The 19900-nt window shown below is 43.1% G+C and overlaps 1 protein-coding gene across 2 annotated transcripts in view; it reads left to right on the top strand.

Moving 5' to 3' along the window:
• The first annotated feature begins 325 nt into the window (after nt 1-325).
• TPX2 (TPX2 microtubule nucleation factor) overlaps nt 326-19900 on the top strand; it is a 62943-nt gene continuing 43368 nt past the window's right edge. For both annotated transcript variants that reach the window (XM_061630827.1, XM_061630826.1), the window contains exon 1: nt 326-347. The gene's annotated coding sequence lies outside the window, so the exon portion shown is untranslated. The remainder of the gene's footprint in view (nt 348-19900) is intronic.

Below are 19900 nucleotides of genomic sequence, written 5' to 3'. Positions count from 1 at the left end.
AAGCAATAGAGCTGTGAATGATTTTCTTAGAGGGGATGCTGTAAGGATTCTCAAGTATTGCTCCAAACCAAATGTTGTTTTATATCATGAGTACCAGATAAAGTATGACATTTGTGTGGTTGAATACAGGTCATTTTGTTGAGCATAAAGACTGATTCTTTCTTTGAACAGCTGTTAAATCCAAATTGCAGCCTTTCCCAACCTTTGGGTCCCCAAATGTTGCTGGACTACAATTCCCATCATTCCTGACAATTAACCATGCTGCCTGAGGCTGATGGGAGTTGTAGTCCAACAACATCCGGGAACCCAAATGTTGGGAAAGGCTGCTCTAAACGAAGAAAAGGAAGGTAGGTAAAACTTTCATGTTAATCCCATAAGCGCACAGAGTAGAGCTAACAGAATTTACCCAAGAGCTTTGGGTTGGAGTTTGCAGTTGCTCTATAACTTTTTCTTTGGGGGGGGGGAGGCGCAAATCATTCATATAAGCCATCTTCAGCCAACACAAGGCAAGAACAGCATGAGTGCAGGACTGTATGGAAAATAATCCTGCTTCTGCCCTTAAAAGAGGTGCAGGTGTACTTTGAGGGACAGCTAACAGGGGTCTCAGGAAAGAATTCTGCACTACCTCCAGAGCAAAAACATTAGTGCACCCCCATATCTATGCACCCTATAGCAGTTGTGGAACCCTTTTCTTGGGAAACACCTCAACTGTTGGTGCAACCAGGCTCCCCTCTTGCTCTTGGAATTTAGAAAAACGCATTGAGGATTGAATGGAATGGGGGGATTTCAACTTGACTGCATCTAGATGTGGCTTCCATGAAAGGCGGGCGTTAAATCCAAGCCTTAAGAGAAAAATCAACTCATTTGAAATGTGGTGTCAGAGGAGACCTTTGCGGATACCATGGACTGCAAAAAAGACAGATAATTGGGTGTTAGAACAAATCAGAACTATCACTAGAAGCTAAAATGATGAAACTGAGGTTATCATACTTTGGACACATAATGAGAAGACATGATTCATTAGAAAAGATAATAATGCTTGGAAAAACAGAAGGAAGTAGAAAAAGAGGAAGGCCAAACAAGTGATGGATTGATTCCATAAAGGAAACCACAGACCTGAACTTACAAGTATCTAAAGTTACATTGCTGTTCTATGGGTTTATTGTTCAACTTCCATACATGGATTTTTTGTTCTTCCTCCCCAAAACTACCACTTTTGTTTTGGCATGACTTGTTATTAGATGCTCTTTCATACAGAACTTGCTCAATCTTCTTAATAAGCTTCACATCCCAATTAATGTGGTTGAAATCATAGCAGTATATCATCAGCATTCAAGAGAACTGGCATCTAAGGCTGAAACAGGGAAATATTCCAGACCATTCAATTCCAGTACAATGCTGTTGATATAAACATTGAAAAGGAAGCGAGCCAGGAGACATTCCTGGCGTACTCCTCTGGTGTTTTTATCTTTTCTGGTAGTAGTCCATTTGCCCCGAGTCTTACCCTGAGAGAAATACTGGAGTGTAGCATTTGTGTCAAACAAAACAACCCTCGATTAGTATTAGTGGGGGATAACTTTTGCCACAAATGGCTTCTCTCTGTGAGATCAAAGGCAGAAGTGAAATCCACAAAGGCAACAAATAGCTATTCTCTACCATCTTGTGAGTATTTTTGAATCAAATGATAGTGAACAAAACATTAATCTATTATGGACTTTATGAACCCTGCCTGTCCTTTGGCTGTAACTGAGTTCTTAGCAGTCCAGTTTGCCTAGAAGATATTTAGAGTACAATTTAGAAGCAACACTGAGTGGGCTCATCGGTCTAAAATTATTTGGATATACCTTAGAATCTCTTTTATGAATTGGCACAAGGATATTTATTTCCCAGCCCTGAGGAGTTTTCCCATGACAAGTTTATAAAAGTAAACATTGCAGCAAAGACTGGGCACCACCAGGCAGGATTTGATCTAAACAATTCTGCAAGAAGCATATCTTCCCCGGGACCTTTTTTAACAGTTATGTATTTCATCTGGGGTTGCTGTCTGAGGCTTGGGGTCCTCTGCCACAGGTAATAAAGAGGGAGACCCCTGGAACAGACCACCTTCCCTTGGATTTTCTGAGACTGATTAACTTTTTTCGGTTGCACTTTTTCTTCTTCTTGATTTTCAAACCAATTAAACAATCTCTTAAAATTAAAATTACTGTTGTGGAAAGTTTGATTCTTTTTCTCAACTGATTTTTAGTCAATCCTTGTCTAGTCTGAGGCTGGTTTTCACCCCCAACCCTTCGGAGCAGGGCTTGCTCCAGGCAAGACTGGGCCCTTGGGCACCAGCTTACCCTGCCCGATACAGGCAGCGCAGAGATTAAATAAGCCGGCCATCCCCACCTATCTGTCGTGTTAGTACATACGCGCGCATATACCTTTCCATCACCCACAATACCTGATGGAACGCCTCTCCCAATATGAACCCACCCGTATACTACGTTCAAGATCAAAGGCCCTCCTCCGGGTGCCTACTCCAGGGGAAGCTCGGAGGTGGCAACAAGGGAGAGGGCCTTCTCAGTGGTGGCCCCCAAATTATGGAATGATCTCCCTGACAAGGTGCGCCTGGCACCAACACTGTTATATTTTCAGCACCAGGTCAAGTCTTTCCTCTTCTCCCAGGCATTTTAGCATGTGTTTTTGAATTGTTTTAAATTTTTAAATTGTGTTTTAAATTGTTTTTAAATTTGTATTTGTTTTAATGTTTTTAGTTACTGTAAACCGCCCAGAGAGCTTCGGCTACGGGGCGGTATATAAGAACAATAAATAAATAAATGGAGGCAGTGAGGCACAGGCATCACCCTCTTAGGGATGCCCCTGCCACCATCTTGTGTGATGGCAGACCTACACGCACAGCACATGGGGCATTTGCACTGACACGACAGATAGATGGGGCAGGCAGGTTTATTTAAGCCCTGCAGCACCTATAACGGGGGTGCAGGGCTGGCACCAGCTCACCTTGGGCCCTCGGGCACCAGCCCGCCGTGGGACTCCCCTCCCCCGTGTCTGTGTTTAGTACATGTGCACATGTATACACATACTTAAATACAGCTGGGTTGTGCCACTTTGGCATCTGTACACATGGTGAAGTGACTGGGTATATGTGTGTACATGCTCAGGGCCTGAGACTGATCCTGTATCTTTAGGAGAAGAGAAAATTCAGCCAAGTGCAGGTTTTCTTGCAAGACTGTAATGGGAAAAACCACAAGGTGGAATTCTCCTTTACCCCTTTAGAACTTTGAAAGATACAGAAGACCTCTTGGTTGCCAGGCCCAGCCTCCAAGAGGTCTTCTGTATCTTTAAAAGTTGTGCAGGGGGAAGGGAGAATTCCACCTTGTGGTTTTTCCCATTACAGTGTTGCAAGAACACCTGCACTTGGCTGACTTTCTCTTCTCCTACAGATACAGGATCAGTCTCAGGCCCTGAACCTGGCAACCCTAATTGCTTCTGCTATAGTCCTGAATATTGTTTCCAACAGCTGGTTAGATGTTTGTTCACATACTTTGGGGCTCTTTAACTGATTTGCAGGGTTTCGCTATCAGAACCTCCAGACTACAGAAAAAGCTTCTTATTTTAGCTTGAGCAGTTACTTGTACTTTAGCAGAGTCCTGGAAGAATTTAGAAGAGAGCCCCAGCTCCTTATAATTACTCCTGCTATGCACCATTTTCTGTTCCTCTCCAATCTCTTTCTTTTTGCTGAGTCCACATAAAGCTTTTCCAAAGGCACCTGCCAGAGCAATAGAGAGCTCTGCCAGAAGCCCAACTCCTTCACCTTTGTTAACAAGTTTCAGGTGAGGCTGAGCAAGGCGATGATGAACACCTTAGAACCTTAAAGGGGCCAGATGTTGAGATCAAAACGTCAATGTACATAACAATAAAAACATGTCAAAACACTGAAATCCATAGAAAAGCAACAATAAGGAAATCTAAATAGGAAAGAAAATAACATTAAAAACACCTTTAGAAACAATTTAAAAACAACACAAACAAATAAGTCCTGGGTTTGTGAAGTGAGTAAACAAACAGAAGGATATCACTCACTAAGTTAGGAGCTCTGCAGGGCCCAATGGAATTGATAGAATGCCGGTAGTTCTTCCCTCTTTTAAGAATATCTGATTAAAACCTTCTCAGTATAAATTTTTAGCAAGAGATGAATCCCAAGCATGTCTTTTCTGTCTGTAACAGTAAGATCTGTAGTCTGTTCTGGATGGGGTTACACTCCCCCTGAAGGAACAGGTACGTAGTTTGGGGGTTCTTCTCGACTCTTCCCTGTCTCTCGAGGCCCAAGTGGCCTCGGTGGCACGGAATGCGTTTTACCATCTTCGTCTGGTAGCCCAACTACGCCCCTATCTGGACAGGGACGACCTCGCCTCCGTTGTTCACGCTCTGGTAACTTCAAGATTGGATTACTGTAATGCGCTCTACGTAGGGCTGCCCCTGAAGACAGTTCGGAAGCTTCAGCTGGTGCAGAACGCAGCTGCCAGATTAGTGACGAGGACCAGTCGGTCTTCGCATATAACACCTGTCTTGGCGCGTCTGCACTGGCTTCCTATTTGCTTCCGGGCGAGATTCAAGGTGCTGGTTTTGACCTATAAAGCCTTACACGGCGTGGGACCTCAATACCTTGTGGAACGCCTCTCTCGATACGAACCTACCCGTTCACTTCGTTCAGAATCTAAGGCCCTCCTCCGGGTACCAACCCATCGGGAAGCCCGGAGGGTGGTTACTAGATCTAGGGCCTTTTCTGTGGTGGCCCCTGAGTTGTGGAACAGCCTCCCCGAAGAGGTATGCCTGGCGCCTACACTTTTATCTTTTCGGCGCCAGGTAAAGACCTTTTTATGCTCCCAGGCATTTTAATTTTCTTAACCATTTTAACCTTTTAATCCGTATTTTTAATTTTTGTTGTATTGTGTTTTTGTAGTGTTTTTTGTTGTTTGTTTGTATATGTTTTTATGATTTTTATTGTGATATATTGTATTTTATCTTGTTTGTTCACCGCCCTGAGAGCTATTCTGCTAAGGGCGGTATATAAATTGAAATAATAAAAATAAAAATAAATAAATTCAAGATGTTCCCCAGTTCCATAAGACAGAGCTCAGTGTCTTTAAACTCAGCATCCTGGGAAGCATCTTCCTTCACACTCACAAGGGCATATTTCTTTCTGCCAGTTCGTGCTGGTAGCCTTTACCAAGGTAATGTCTCTGCTCTGTCTGCCCTCTACTATCGCTGACAAGTTGTTTTTAATACCCTTGTTTTCTCCTCCTGTATCCCCACAGGCACGTTTGCTGGGCTTTTGCTGTATGTTAAGCCACAAGTTTCCCGCAGAATTAGTTATTTTCAAGCTCTTTAGAACCAGAGTATTCTAAGAGGTAAAGAGTCTTACAAAGAACCTTGAGGGTCTTAGAGCCTGCAGCTGCCACTGGAATTTAGAGGAAGTTGACAGAAATTATTTTGCCCATTTAACAGTGTGGAAAAATGTAAATGTACTGCCTTCAAGTCGATTCCGACTTATGGTGACCCTATGAATAGGGTTTCCCTGAGGCTGAGAGGCAGTGACTGGCCCAAGGTCACCAGTGAGCTTCATGGCTGTGTGGGGATTCAAACCCTGGTCCCCCAGGTGGTACACCTTAACCACTACACCACACTTAGGGTTGCCAGGTTCAGGGCTTGAGTATGATCCTGTATCTTTAGGAGAAGAGAAAGTCAGCCAAGTGCAGGTGTTCTTGCAACACTGTAATGGGAAAAACCACAAGGTGGAATTCCCCCTTCCCCCTGCACAACTTTGAAAGATACAGAAGACCTCTTGAAGGCTGGGCCTGGCAACGAAGAGGTCTTCTGTATCTTTAAAAGTTGTGCAGGGGGAAGGGAGAATTCCACCTTGTGGCTTTTCCCATTACAGGGTTGCAAGAACACCTGCACTTGGCTGACTTTCTCTTCTCCTAAAGATACAGGATCAGTCTCAGGCCCTGAGCCTGGCAACCCTAACCACACTGGCTGTGGAACACAGCTTTAAATTCAGCTGGAATAGAGAGTTCACCAAGCACATCTCCCTCTATATAACGGTATGTGTTTTCACCAGTGTTGGGTCCAAACCCAACACGCGAGCCGTCACTGTCTTTCTCAGCTCGCAAACACCCGGGAAGGTGCGGAGTTGAGCGCAATTATCCACTGCCAGAGGCTATAATAATAATACACACACGCAATATTTACCTTTGCAAAGGGGACCCAGTACCTTCAAGCAAGATGCTATACAGAAGTGGGAACCCCGTTTGTCATGAACCTGTAATGGTCATGAGTTATTAAAAATCTAATAACAATACTTTGGCTCCAGTAAGGGACTCTGGGAGATGGTTACAGTTAGAAAAGACAAGCCTTTGCCAATTTGTAAATTTAAGTTTCACTTCCCAGCTGAAGATGGTTAGAGAAGCCTTAACAAGCTGCACCTGTTTATCTTTGCTGATTAGCAAGTGCCTGGTACCCAAGGTCATCCTTGGCCTGTACAGTTGGAAAAACACAGTTGGGAGGGGGCCTGAAGGCGCGAAAATGGAGAAACATCGAGAAGAAAGTTACATCAGCCAATTCCTGATTGGTCAATTAATCTTGGACCGTTAGGATCCTTTTCCCTTAAGTATAGGGCTAGAGACCCATAGCCTTTGTTCTCTGTTCTCTGCCTATGCTGACTGGCACCAGAGTTCCAAACCTTTCTGCCTTATGGTTCCAGGGGTTGCTTATGGGAAGGCAACCTATGTCTGGTTCCATTGCTTTATGTTGAACATCCATCTCTCTTAGGAGAGGTGCCACGAAACCAACTACCTCGTGAGTAAGTAGTTAGGTGAGTTAGTTTGTTATTTTCTTGTTGTGTGTATGAATTCTCTTGTAAGAACCTAAACCCCTGTTGGGTGAATGGTCTTAAAGGATTACTTGCTGCTATATGATATGTGCACTTATATTTCTTAATAAAAGCTACTTCTATTTAACCTGGTGTGTTCATTTGAGAGAAGGGGTGGTTCTGAATTCAGTACTTTGACCCATCTCAGTCACTCACTACCAAAGAGGGTTAAGAAGTTGAAGGCTTGGATTTTAAGTGTTAAACCAGAGGTGCCTGGCAAGGAGTGTAACTGTGACTCTTGCCTTTTAGGACCTTGGTTTTATATATCTTCTGGGCTCAGAGATCCCCTGGCTCTGAGTGGACCAGTATACAGGGGTGGTGGCAGCCTACCTTCTACCTTGCAGGGTTGTTGTGAGCGTACACAGCCTTGGCAAGGGTGAAGTAATAGCTTTTTGGTTCCAGTCTCATTTCCCTAAGGGTGGGGGTCTGAGCCTGATGCATGAACCCAGTACCTTGAGGGTCTGGGGGGCATGACACCGTTTATTGAAAGAGCAGAGAGTTATATAGTTTCCCCAAAGATAATAAACTGGGGAGTTTATGCGTCACTACATTCAAGAAAACAGCTAGTCATTGCAATATCAAAACATTAGAAGTGGGGTGCTTGAGATAAGCCCTGTTTCAGGGTAGGTTAGTGGTAGCCATGGATTTGCTGGCTGCCAAGCCTCTTTGTTGACCTGAGATGTCCTAGGATTTGGCCCATTAGGTACGCCAGCCCTGGAGTAGCAAGAGAGTAGCTAGGTTATCTCTACAATATTTGGTCCAGCTGCTAGTACATATAGAGGCTACAGCCTGATTCTGTAGATTATTGTTTGGAAGTAAGTCCCACGGAGATCAATGGAGATTCCTCTGATGTAACTTTGTGTACGATTGTACTAACAGGGTCTTTCTAGCAAAAACAATAGCTTGGCTTGTTAATTCTAATCAAGGCAAAATGGTAATTCAGGCTAGTAGTGGAGTGTTTTCTGAGATGACAAATGACCTGGTTTGTGAAAAGAGGAAAATGTTCATCTTGACTTCTCTACTTTGTTCCCAGTATCCAATCTGGCATCAAGTCATGCTACTTTTCCCTTTGCAACATTACAAAAATATAGCTCTTCCTTTCTGCCCCTTCAGCCCAAACTGTGACTCATGCCCTGGTCATCTCTAACCTTGACTATGGCAACCTTTTCCTCTCTGGTCTTAGGTTATCTTGCTTTGTGCCATGTCTGTCCAACATGCTACTCCCAATATCCTACACATCTCTTTTTATTTTGCTCTGATTACACAGTGCCCTTCCTTAAATCCCTGCAGTGGCTTCCTTCACATCTTGATCCCATCATCACTCTGATCTTATATTGCGAAGCATCCCTGCCTATAATCACTCCTCTTTCACTACCCACAAATACTTAAGGTTAAACAACTTTGTAAAGATAAGTAACTTCCCTTCAATATACAACCATTTCTGAAACCCATACTCCAGTCCTGGGAGTGTTAGCATGTTGGCTGCTGTGAGAACTGGATGCTGGGCTAGGTGAGCCACTAGCCTGATCCAGCAGGCTTTTCTTATGTTCTTATGTTAAATTTTGTTGTAAGGTCCACATCAAGGATCAGCACCAAGAATCTTGTGGCACTTCATTAGATGGGATTGTGGCAACATATATAATGGATTTAGTTAGATGCATATACTGGTATCCTCAAGTGGACAATGTATGTATGTATTTATAAAAGTATTTATATACCATCCTCTCACAAAATATCAGGGTGATGTACAGGAACTTTGAAAAAGCCTTTAAAAGGAATACAAAACAATCATTAAAATTACTGGCTACTCAAGAAAATTTGGAACTACTGCATAGAGCTGTTGGCGTTGAAGTCTTTAAAAGAAGCCTGAAAGTCAAAAGTGAGGATGTACATTTTGTGTCCATACATAAAAAACATAATGACAAATTCCAAAGGCATAGGTCAGCTATCTGTTACAGCCAAAACAATGGCTTTACCAAGTCATGTACCAAGAAGGGTCTTGTGTGAAATCTGATGCCACACATAGCCTGTAATCCTAGACCATTTACTAAGGAGTACACCACAGTAAACAATGCAGGGTTTACCTTCAAGGAAACATGCTTGCACAACTGGCTTGAAAACATGCTGGATAACTGCTCCACAAGACTCTTTGTTGCTTACATATCTGTATCTTTAAAAGTTGTGCAGGGGGAAAAGGAGAATTCCACCTTGTGGTTTTTCCCATTACAGAGTTGCAAGCACACCTGCACTTGGCTGACTTTCTCTGCTCCTAAAGATACAGGATCAGTCTCAGGCCATGAACCTGGCAACCCTAAGTGGTACAGAGGGGTAAAAATTGTAAACAGATGGGCCAACAACCTATAGAATGTAAGAACAGCCTGCTGGATCAGGCCAAAGGTAGGGTTGCCATATTGCCCGGTTAGCCGGGTTTTACCCAGATTCTTTGCATGCCACCTGGTGCCCATTTAGCCCCTTAGGTGGCCCGGATTCTCAGCTCTAATTAAAAAAAAATTAAGTTTCTAGGTGGTCCAGTTCTCGAGATATACATAAAAACGTCAGCCACCCCCCGACTGTTAAATCTTTTTTTTTCATTAATTTTTATTCAAATTTTTAAGACAAAAAACAAAACAAAACAAAACAAAAATTATTAAACTATAAAATAAAATGTTGACTTCCGATTTATCACAGATCAGCTATAAGTCTACAATATATAACAATCCTGTCTCCTAAATTATGTTATAAAATCACTTTCCTCCAGTAGCTATCTTAACTAATCATCAAATCTCATAAACATTACTTTATTCTTCCCACAAAAAGTCAAAGAGAGATTTCAATTCCTTGAAAGATATATCTTTCAATTTTTCTCCGGATAAACATGTCGACCAATCCATCTCATTCAAATCCACTAGGTCCAATAATTTCAATAGCCATTTTTCCATTATCAATATTAATTCCATCTTCCATCTTCAATAATCCTGTTAAGTCCAATAATTTTAGTAACCATTCTTCCATTATCGATAATCCTATTAAGTCCAATAATTTCAATAGCCATTCTTCCATTATCAGTATCCCATAATAATCTTGTTATCATAGCCATAGTCCAAATAAACATATAGATTACTCCATCTCGTCAAACCAGTTTGATCCAATGATTTCAATAGCCATTCTTCCAATATCAATATTGATTCCATCTTCCATCTTCAATAGTCTTGTTCAGTCCAGTATTTTCAGTATCCATTCTTCCATTATCAGTATCCCATATTAATCTTGCTGTCATAGCCATAGTCATATAATAAGAGTCTGATGGGAATCTCCCTCATCACAAATCTTTTCTTGCCATCAATTCTGAATATGTTGCTGAGATATTGTTGTAAAGTCACATCTCTGCTCTTCTTTTTTACAAAATGCACTGGCTCATCTCTTAAGAATTTTTCCATTGTCCCATATCTGTAGCCAATTCCATAGATTTTTTCTATGTCAAACTCCATCACATCATTCCAGTCCAAAAAATTATCCAAGACATTGATAACTTTATCTCTATTATCTTCATTAATTTCTTCAGAGACAACGTTAAGTTCCAAGCAGTAAGCTTTGTTTCTTGTATCCATAGACTCCAGATCTTTTTCCAATTCTACATTTGTTCCAGTCTCCAGAGCCTCCTCTCTCACAGAATCCACTATTTCTTTCAACTCCTGCGTCATTTTGCTAAATTCATTTTTTATCTTCTGTCTACCCTGTCTCAGGGTTTGTTTCGTTATCTCAATCTCATCCATTATTTTCTGAAACATGATTTCTTCCATGGTCTCAGCCCCTTTCCTGATTGCCAGTCTTAGAACCACAAAAACAAAAATTATTTCAGTCACAATTGGGTTAATATTCCAGGCTCGATGAAGTCACAATGTAGACAGTACAGCCTGCCTTATCTCTTATGTTCAGGAATACAAAACAAATTTAGATCCCAGCTTCAAAAGAGTTAGTGGCGTCGTGAACAAGTAGATTCGTCAAAATGAAATAGACCAAAAAGAAAATAATCCCAAACATATAATGCTCCAAAGGTTATAAATCAAATTTATTTATTTTTTCCCCTCCTCGAAATAGAAATCCCTCTTCCGTTTATATATTTAAAATGCACTTCCAGGCCAGCTTTTTGCAATAAAAACTAAGATAGGCTTTTTCAATTTCTTTCCTCCTTAGTTTCGTGAATAAAGGAGAAAATTTTTAACTCACCCAGAAGATCTTTATAGCTGATTCATTGTCAAATCTCTTTTTGCAGCAACGATTTAAACCAAATGAAAAAAAAAATATAGAAAGAAGGGTGCTTGCTTGTTTAAGTCCGTTCTTCTTTAAAGAAAAGATAAATGTGTCGTTTATTCAGCTAGAGCATGATGGATGTCCTCCGGCATTGCTGGCTGAACCTTCTCTCATAAATTAATGAGATCCAGTCCTCCCAAACAAAAACAGGCTTTTATGGTTAATCTCTATGTTTCTCCCTTCCCGAGAGAAAATCTTCATCAGTCAAAAAGAATGTTCTGACTGATTTACGCTGAAAAAACTTCTTCTGAGACGAGAGCTCGTCTCGAAAAGCAGGCACAAGCGAAGTCACCCTTCCCGGAAGTGACTGTTAAATCTTTTTTTAAAACAAATCTGTGCTTTATAGCACTTCGTAGCTCAGTCAACCCTGCCCGTTCAGGATTGCAGTCAATCAGTGTGAAGCCAGTTTGGTTGACCTGGGCAGTGTCCAGAACACCTCATTGCAATTTTCAGAAAATGGTGGTTTCCCCCCCCGCCCCGTTTATCTGAAAATCTCATAAATTGGGTAAGTATATACATTTCCGTTTTTTTTCCTCTTGTGTGCAGGAGTCAGATCCTGGGCAGTGTTTTCAAAACCTTCCCAATACTTGCTTTTGTGGGGGTAAAAGCATGCTAATCCCATATGCCCAGAGTAAATCCCATTGAATTCAATAGGACTTACTTTTGAGTAGACATGGTTATGAATGTGCTGTAAATTAATGGGACTTTTGAGTGAATGTAAAAAAGAATTAAGACCCTCCGTGGCGCAAAGTGGTAAGCGGAGGTAACACAGCTGAAGCTCTGCTCACGGCCGGAGTTCGATTCCAACGGAAGGAGGAAGTCGAATCTCCGGTACAAGGGGTCGAAGTCCACTCAGCCTTCCATCCATCCGTGGTCGGTAAAATTAGTACCCGGCATACACTGGGGGGTAAAGAAAGGCGGGGGAAGGAACTGGCAAACCCACCCCATATATACGGTCTGCCTAGTAAACGTTGCAAGACGTCACCCTAAGAGTTGGAAATGACTCGCACTATAAGTGCGGGGACACCTTTACCTTTACCTTTTAAAAAAAGAATTGTGTTTGTGTTCTAACTATTTCTGCCCCCCTCCAGTCCTATTTTAAAGCAAGTAGGCAGGTATTACAGGAAACTAATACTGATTTTTTTAAAACTAATACTGATTTTTCTGCAATGACCAACTGGTTTGACAATAAACTATTATATGGGCTGTATGTATTTATACGTCTGCAGTGTGTGTGTGTGTGTGTGTGTGTGTGTGTATGGAGTCTTTCCAACAACCCTGTGACGTAGGGTTGGTAAACCAAGGCAACTCACAATAAGAAATAAATCCCTTTAAAATCCAATAAGCATAAAGCAAGAATAAACAGTTGGAAAACAGCCTAAAGAGGCATGATTCTGAATTTTGGGAGTAGGAGCCCAGGGCGGCAAACAAAAGCACTAAAAGCACTTTCAAACATCATAAAAGCACTTTCAAACATCATAAAAAAACAGACTTTGCAGGCCCAGGCCCAAGGTACTCAGCCAGCTGTGGCCGATATTGTTCCACCTGTCCCTTCCTTGGAGGGGATACATAAGCCAGCTGACTGAGGTGGCTCCTGCTTTGTTTGCCTTTTTGTGGGTCTTGAATCATGTGCCTGGGAGAGAGGATTCAGAGCCAAGTGGGGAGACTTGAGGGGGCCCCAATTAGTGTAGTGACGGGTAGAGGGAGATATGACATTGTGAGGAGGACTTGCCAGGTAAGGGGAACGCGGCCCAGGCAGTTAACGGCTGTGCCTTGTTCCTGTCCTTCCCACACCCGCAGGTTTGTTGGTTGCCCTATCAGCCAGCTCTCAGGCCTCTGGATGCTGCTCCTAAACGCCAGATCGGTGCATAATAAGATCTCCCTCATTCATGATTTGTGGATGAGGCAGCCGATCTGGCATGTATAACCGAGACCTAGGTGGGTGAGCAGGGGAGAATCAGTCTCTCCCAGCTATGTCCACCAGGGTACCTGGTCCAGCGTCAGGGTAGACCTGAGGGTCTGGGAGGAGGGGTTGCTGTGATCTATAGAAGCTCCATCTCCCTCTGCAAGCACCCTGTCCATGTGATTACTGGTCTGGAGTGTTTGCACCTTACGCTGGGTCAATGGGACAGACTGGGGATTCTGTTGGTGTACCGCCCACCCCACTGCCCAACAGACTCCCTAGCTGAGCTGATGGAGGTGGTCTCGGGTGTACTGTTGAGATCCCCCAGACTGTTGGTTCTGAGGGATGTCAACATCCATGCCGAGGCCGCCTTATCTGGGGCGGCTCAGGATTTCATGGTCTCCATGACAACCATGGGACTGCCCCAATACGCCATTGGCCCAACACATGTAGCAGGGCATACTCTAGATCTGGTTTTTGCATCTGGACATGGAGTTGGTGATCTGACTGTGGGGGGCCTTACATCAGTCCCTCTGTCATGGACAGATCACTGCTTGCTGAAGTTTAGACTCACAGCAGCTTTTCCCCTCTGCAAGGGTGGGGGACCTATTAAGTTGGTCCGCCCCCAGAGACTAATGGATCCGGATGGTTTCCAAAGGGCTCTGGGGAGTTTTCTGGCTGATAGGGCTGGCGCTCCTGTCGAAACCCTGGTTGAACTGTGGAATACAGAAATGACCCGGGCGGTTGACATGATTGCTCCTGAGCGCCCTCTCCTGTGTAGAGCTCGTATGGCTCCATGGTATACCCCAGAGCTGAAAGCGATGAAACAATATAGGAGACGGCTTGAGTGCAGATGGAGACGAACTCCTGGTGGATGCAATTACACACTGGTAAGTGCCTATGGTAAGCTGTATTTAGGGGCAGTAAGGGCAGCAAAAAAACAATATTTTGCTGCCACTATCGAATCATCAATCTGCCGCCCAGCGGAACTCTTCAGAATTATCCAGGGGCTATTACACTCTGGCCCCAGGGACAAGGTAGAACCATCTGAGGCCCGCTGTAATGAATTTGCTAGGCACTTCCCGGATAAAATCTTTAGCATGGGCCAGGACTTAGACTCCAGTGTGATAGCAGGTGAATCAAGCGAGGTATCCAGAGCACAGCCTTGTCCTGATTTCTTGGATGAGTTTCAGTTGGTACAGCTTGAGGACGTTAACAAGGTGCTTGGACAGGTCCGTGCAACCACTTCTGTGCTGGATCCTTGCCCTTCTTGGCTAATAAAAGCTAGCAGGGATGGAACAGCCGGCTGGGCCAGGGAAGTGATTAATGCCTCTCTGCGAGAGGGGGTGGTCCCTGGCTGCCTGAAAGAGGCAGTAGTGAGACCACTCCTGAAGAGGCCCTCCCTGGACCCAGAAAATCTTAATAACTATAGGCCGGTAGGGCAAGGTCCGGTAGGGCAAGGTCCGGTAGGGCAAGGTCCTTGAACGAGTGGTTGCGGGCCAGCTCCAGACACTCTTGGATGAGACCGATTATCTGGATCTATTTCAGTTGGGTTTCAGGCCTGGTTTTGGCACAGAAACAGCCTTGGTCGCCCTGTATGATGACCTTTGTCAGGAGAGAGACAGGGGGAGTGTGCCTCTGTTGATTCTCCTTGATCTCTCAGCGGCTTTCGATACCATCAACCATGGCATCCTTCTGGGGAGACTGGCTGATTTGGGAGTGGGAGGTACTGCATTGCAGTGGTTCTGATCCTACTTGGCAGGTTGCCTCCAGAAGGTGGTGCTTGGGGAACATTGCTCGGCATCCTGGACTCTCCAGTATGGGGTTCCACAAGGGTCAGTTCTGAACCCCATGCTGTTCAACATCTACATGAAACCGTTGGGTGCGGTCATCCGGAGCTTTGGAGTGTGTTGCCATCAGTACGCTGATGACACGCAGCTCTATTTCTCCTTTTCATCCTCTTCAGGTGAGGCTGTCAATGTGCTGAACCGGTGCCTGGCTGCGACAATGGACTGGATGAGGGCTAATAAACTGAGGCTCAATCCAGACAAGACTGAGATGCTGCTAGTGGGTGGTTCTTCTGACCGGATGGTGGATGTCCCACCTGTCCTGGATGGGGTTGCACTCCCCCTGAAAGAGCAGGTTCATAGCTTGGGGGTTCTTCTAGAATCATCTCTGTCACTTGAGGCTCAAGTAGCCTCGGTGGCACGGAGTACCTTCTACCAACTTTGGTTGGTGGCCCAGCTACGTTCCTATCTGGATAGGGATAACCTGGCTTCAGTTGTCCATGCTCTGGTAACTCCAAATTAGATTACTGCAATGCACTCTACGTGGGGCTGCCTTTGAAGACGGTTCGGAAACTGCAGCTTGTGCAAAATGGAGTGGCCAGATTAGTAACAGGGACCAGATGGTCTGAACGTATAAAACCAATTCTGGCCCGCTTGTACTAGCTGCCTTTATGTTTCCGAGCTCGATTCAAGGTGCTGGTTTGACCTGTAAAGCCTTACATGGCTTGGGACCACAATACCCGATGGAATGCCTCTCCAGATACAAACCCACCTGTACACTACGTTCAAGATCAAAGGCCCTCCTCCGGGTGCCTACTCCAAGGGAAGCTCGGAGGATGGCAACAAGGGAGAGGGCCTTCTCAGTGGTGGCCCCCAAATTATGGAATGATCTCCCTGACGAGGCGCGCCTGACGCCAACACTGTTATCTTTTCGGCGCCAGGTCAAGACTTTCCTCTTCTCCCAGGCATCTTAGCATGTGTTTTATACTGTTTAAATTTTTTAATTGTGTTTTAAATTGTTTTTATAAGATCTGTTTTAAATTGTATTTGTTTTAATGTTTTTAGTTACTGTAAACCGCCCAGAGAGCTTCGGCTATGAGGCGGTATACAAGTGTAATAAAATAAATAAATAAATAAATATTAAAACATCTTTGAAATTAATTTTTAAAAGCTTTAAAAAAACATCTTTTTTAAAAAAAGAAAAGGCTTAAAACATATTAAAAAGCAATTCCAGCACAGACTCAGACTGTGATAAGGTCTCAACTTAAAAGAACAAGTTGAAAGAACAAGTTCCTTATCACTTGAGGCTGTAGTTCTCTGCACACTTCCCAGTTTGAGTAAGCCCCATTGAATACATTGGGACTTGCTTCTGAGTAAACAAACATCGGATTGCACTATAAATATATTTACAGATTGTGTAATTCATAAACATATTTGAGAGTCATGTTTATATAAATATTTCTTCATACTGTGTCCCAATAAGTATTTGATCTCACGCTATGGTTGTAGATGCTTTTTTCCTCTACATTTTAAGAGTGCCCTTCTTCCTGGGGGTGGTCATGGTTCTCTGTTGTTTTCATCCTGAGAGGAGGACAGGCTGAGAGATGGTGAGTAGCACATTTAAGGTCTCTTCACCTCCCCCCTTTTTTTATTTGTATTTATTTTATATTTCTCCAATATCTTCCCCTGGCTGTTTTTATGTATTTTAAATATTTTTAGATTAAATAAATAGGAAATCATAATTGTGAACCTCCCTAAAAGCAATTTAACTATCCTTATGTTTTGGCAAAGTGATGGTGTGAAGGCATGCTGGTAGAGCAAGAGACCATGTTTGAGACATGTTATAAGGTGTTTGAGCACTTTGTCTCACATTACGTTTTGAGACCTGTAGATTCATGTTGGAAAGAACACGTGCACGTATTGAATGGTGGCTTGGGTGCTGTTTTTTCAGTCTACGCTGCATGCGTAGCGAAGGTGATACATCATCTGGCAGATAGCTTCATAACGTGAGAATGAAAAACATTTGGATCACCATTCACTTGTTTACTTTTCTCACTATTGAGACCACTTCATATATTACTTTTTCATACACAGAAATTTAATCTTTGTATAGGAAAAAGCATTTTGTAAAATGTGAAGGACAGTGGCTGCCCAGTCAGTATAACCACTGTACAAGATCTACTCAGCCACTGTAATTACCTTTTTGTTTTGAGTTCCCTTTTGTCTGGGTCTTGGTTCAGGTGTGTATCCAACTTTGATGTGCTTATGGAAGGGGTGTGCAAGTAGTGCCCCCCCAAGCGTGGAGGCTTGGATGAACATTGTGTTATGGAAAACCAAAGTCTGTGTGAAAGTACGTATTTGGGAATGCCATCAATATAATCCTAAGCACACTTAATAAATAATGTCATCTTGAACTTGCATGTCACAAAATATTTTACAGTCATGTCCATAAGCACCAGGAGTGTAGTCACCTGGGGGTCTTAGTCCCTGTGCTTTTTTGGGAGCAGGGTCTCTATGTCTCCAAGCATCCTACAATCAGCATGAAAAGGGAGTGTGTTAGTCACTGAGAAGAGTCTTCTAATATGCTTCCTTGCCTTTCCTGCTGATTGGAGCCAATCAGAGTGAAAGGAGGTAAGTCAGCCACTGAGAAGACTCTTCTCAGTTGCTAACGCTCTCCACTTTCATGCTGATTGGCTCCTAGAGATGTTTGTTGTTGTGAGAGAATGCATTAACAAAGATCTCATTCTTAATCCAGGAGGGTGTATGTGGCTGCAACTATCATGAAGGGACTCTGCACTTCTGAATTTTCTACTAAACAACTGATAAATACCTATGTAACTTTGTGTCTGGAGGCTTATTATTAAGAATCACTTTCCATAACTGTAAGGAGGTATGTCCACACACATGCATCCCAGGCACCTAAATGAGGGGTGAGAGCAGCATAGGGACGGAAGCAGATGTCTTATACCAGGGGTTCTCAAACTTTTCTTCTACATAGACCACTTGAAAATTGCTGAGGGTCTGATAGATAGATAGACTGCCTTCAAGTCGTTTCTGACTTCTGGTGACCCTATGAAGAGGGTTTTCATGGTAAGCCGTATTCAGAGGGGGTTTACCGTTGCCTCCCTCTGAGGCTGAGAGGCAGCAACTGGCCCAAGGTCACCCAATGAGCTTCATGGCTATGTGGGGATTCGAACCCTGGTCTCCCAGGTCTCGGTCCAACACTCTAACCACTACACCACTATCTGAAAATTTACTATGGGCATATGCAAGATAATTAACTCCCATCTTCTTCTCAGTGGTGGCCCCCAAATTATGGAATGATCTTTCTGATGAGGTGCGCCTGGTGCCAACACTGTTATCTTCTGAGCGCCAGGTCAAGACTTTCCTCTTCTCCCAGGCATTTTAGCATGTGTTTTATATTGTTTTAAATTTTTAAATTGTGTTTTAAATTGTTTTTTTAAAAGATGTATTTTAAATTGTATTTGTTTTTAGTTACTGTAAACCGCCCAGAGAGCTTCGGCTATGGGGCGGTATACAAGTGTAAGAAATAAATAAATAAATAAATAAATTAGTGATAAGAGCAAGAATTTATAATTATTATTTTAATTAAAACAAGAGGCTTATCAGTAGTTTGAAGAGGACCAGATATTTATTTTCTTTCTGAACCCAGGACTGGGTCTTTCATGATGGCCGGTGGGGTGGGGGGGAGAGCAGGAGAGTAGTCGATAAGACAGACATCCTGGCATTGGTAATCCAATTAGCAAGGTATGTGTGAGGTTGTTGCACACTTCCAGGCCCAGTTTCATTTTGAGTATGGAGGTGGAACCTGTGTAGATGTGGTTTATCAAAGGGCGAAGAAATTTTGAGTTAAGCAAAGCTCTGCTTTTATAAAACCTAAGACAGATACTTTGAATGTCTGAGTGCCTGCACCAGTGGAATACTGGAGGAACTTGTAAAACTTGCTGCAACAGTATTTAGAACTGAGCATGTGGCGTGAAAGACTCCTTTTCCTAACATTTTGGCTTCTTGTTTTTCTCCACCCACCACATCTTTGAAATATATCGTATATGGTTAACCGTATTGCTGCCCTGACTGTGTTTGTTGCTATTTTGTGTTTTTATTGTGTTTTTTTATTGATTGTGTATTTTTATTGTTTTTATTATATTTGTAAGCTGTGCTGAGCTCTGTTTTTAACAGCAGAAGGGCAGGATATAAATCCTCTTAATCAATCAATAAATATTCCATAGTGTTGGAAACTAGAGTCTAGGCATTTAAGGCTGAAAATGCAATTTTTTTAAAAAAAGTTTTCTCACATCTTTCCCCAGTTTTTGGTGGTAATTCCTAGGCACAAAAAGAAAACAACTGGACAATCCAATTATTTAATATGCAAATATTAAATAATATGCAAATTAGCCTGCCCAGATTTGTGGAACAGGAATACGGCAACCCTAGTCAAAGGGGGCCTATCTAGGTTGTTTCTAACTGTTTTAATTATGTGCTTTAAAATTGTTGCAACCCACCCTGGGACCTCTGGGTGAGGGACAGCTAATACTAATATTAAGTCTAGTGTCCTGTTCTCAGGGACCAGTCAGATGACTCAATGGGAAGCCAACAAGCAGGCCCTGAGTGCAACAGCACTCTCCCCTCCTGCAGTTACCAGCCACTGCTATTTAGAAGCATGCTGCTTCTGAACGTGGAGGAAGTGTATGTGTACAAGAGAGCAGTGACCTCTGTAAAACATTCGAGAGTCCGCTGCAAGAAAGTCAGCAAAAGGCACCAGGTTGGCCACTGTGAGAACAGGATGCTGGACTAGATGGGCCACTGGCCGGATCCAGCAGGCTCTTCTTATGTTCTTATGTTCTTAAAGACCTGTGTCACCCTGCGCCAGCAGCTCTACCGTGGCTTATGTCACAATAACTATTTTAAGTGGTAGAAAAATGTTTCTTAAAGTAACAGCAGTTC

This window comes from Rhineura floridana, chromosome 6 (assembly GCF_030035675.1).
Source record: "Rhineura floridana isolate rRhiFlo1 chromosome 6, rRhiFlo1.hap2, whole genome shotgun sequence".
Classification (NCBI taxonomy): domain Eukaryota; kingdom Metazoa; phylum Chordata; class Lepidosauria; order Squamata; family Rhineuridae; genus Rhineura; species Rhineura floridana.
The sequence above is the reverse complement of the archived record's forward strand: the minus strand, read 5'-3'. Positions and strand labels throughout refer to the sequence as shown.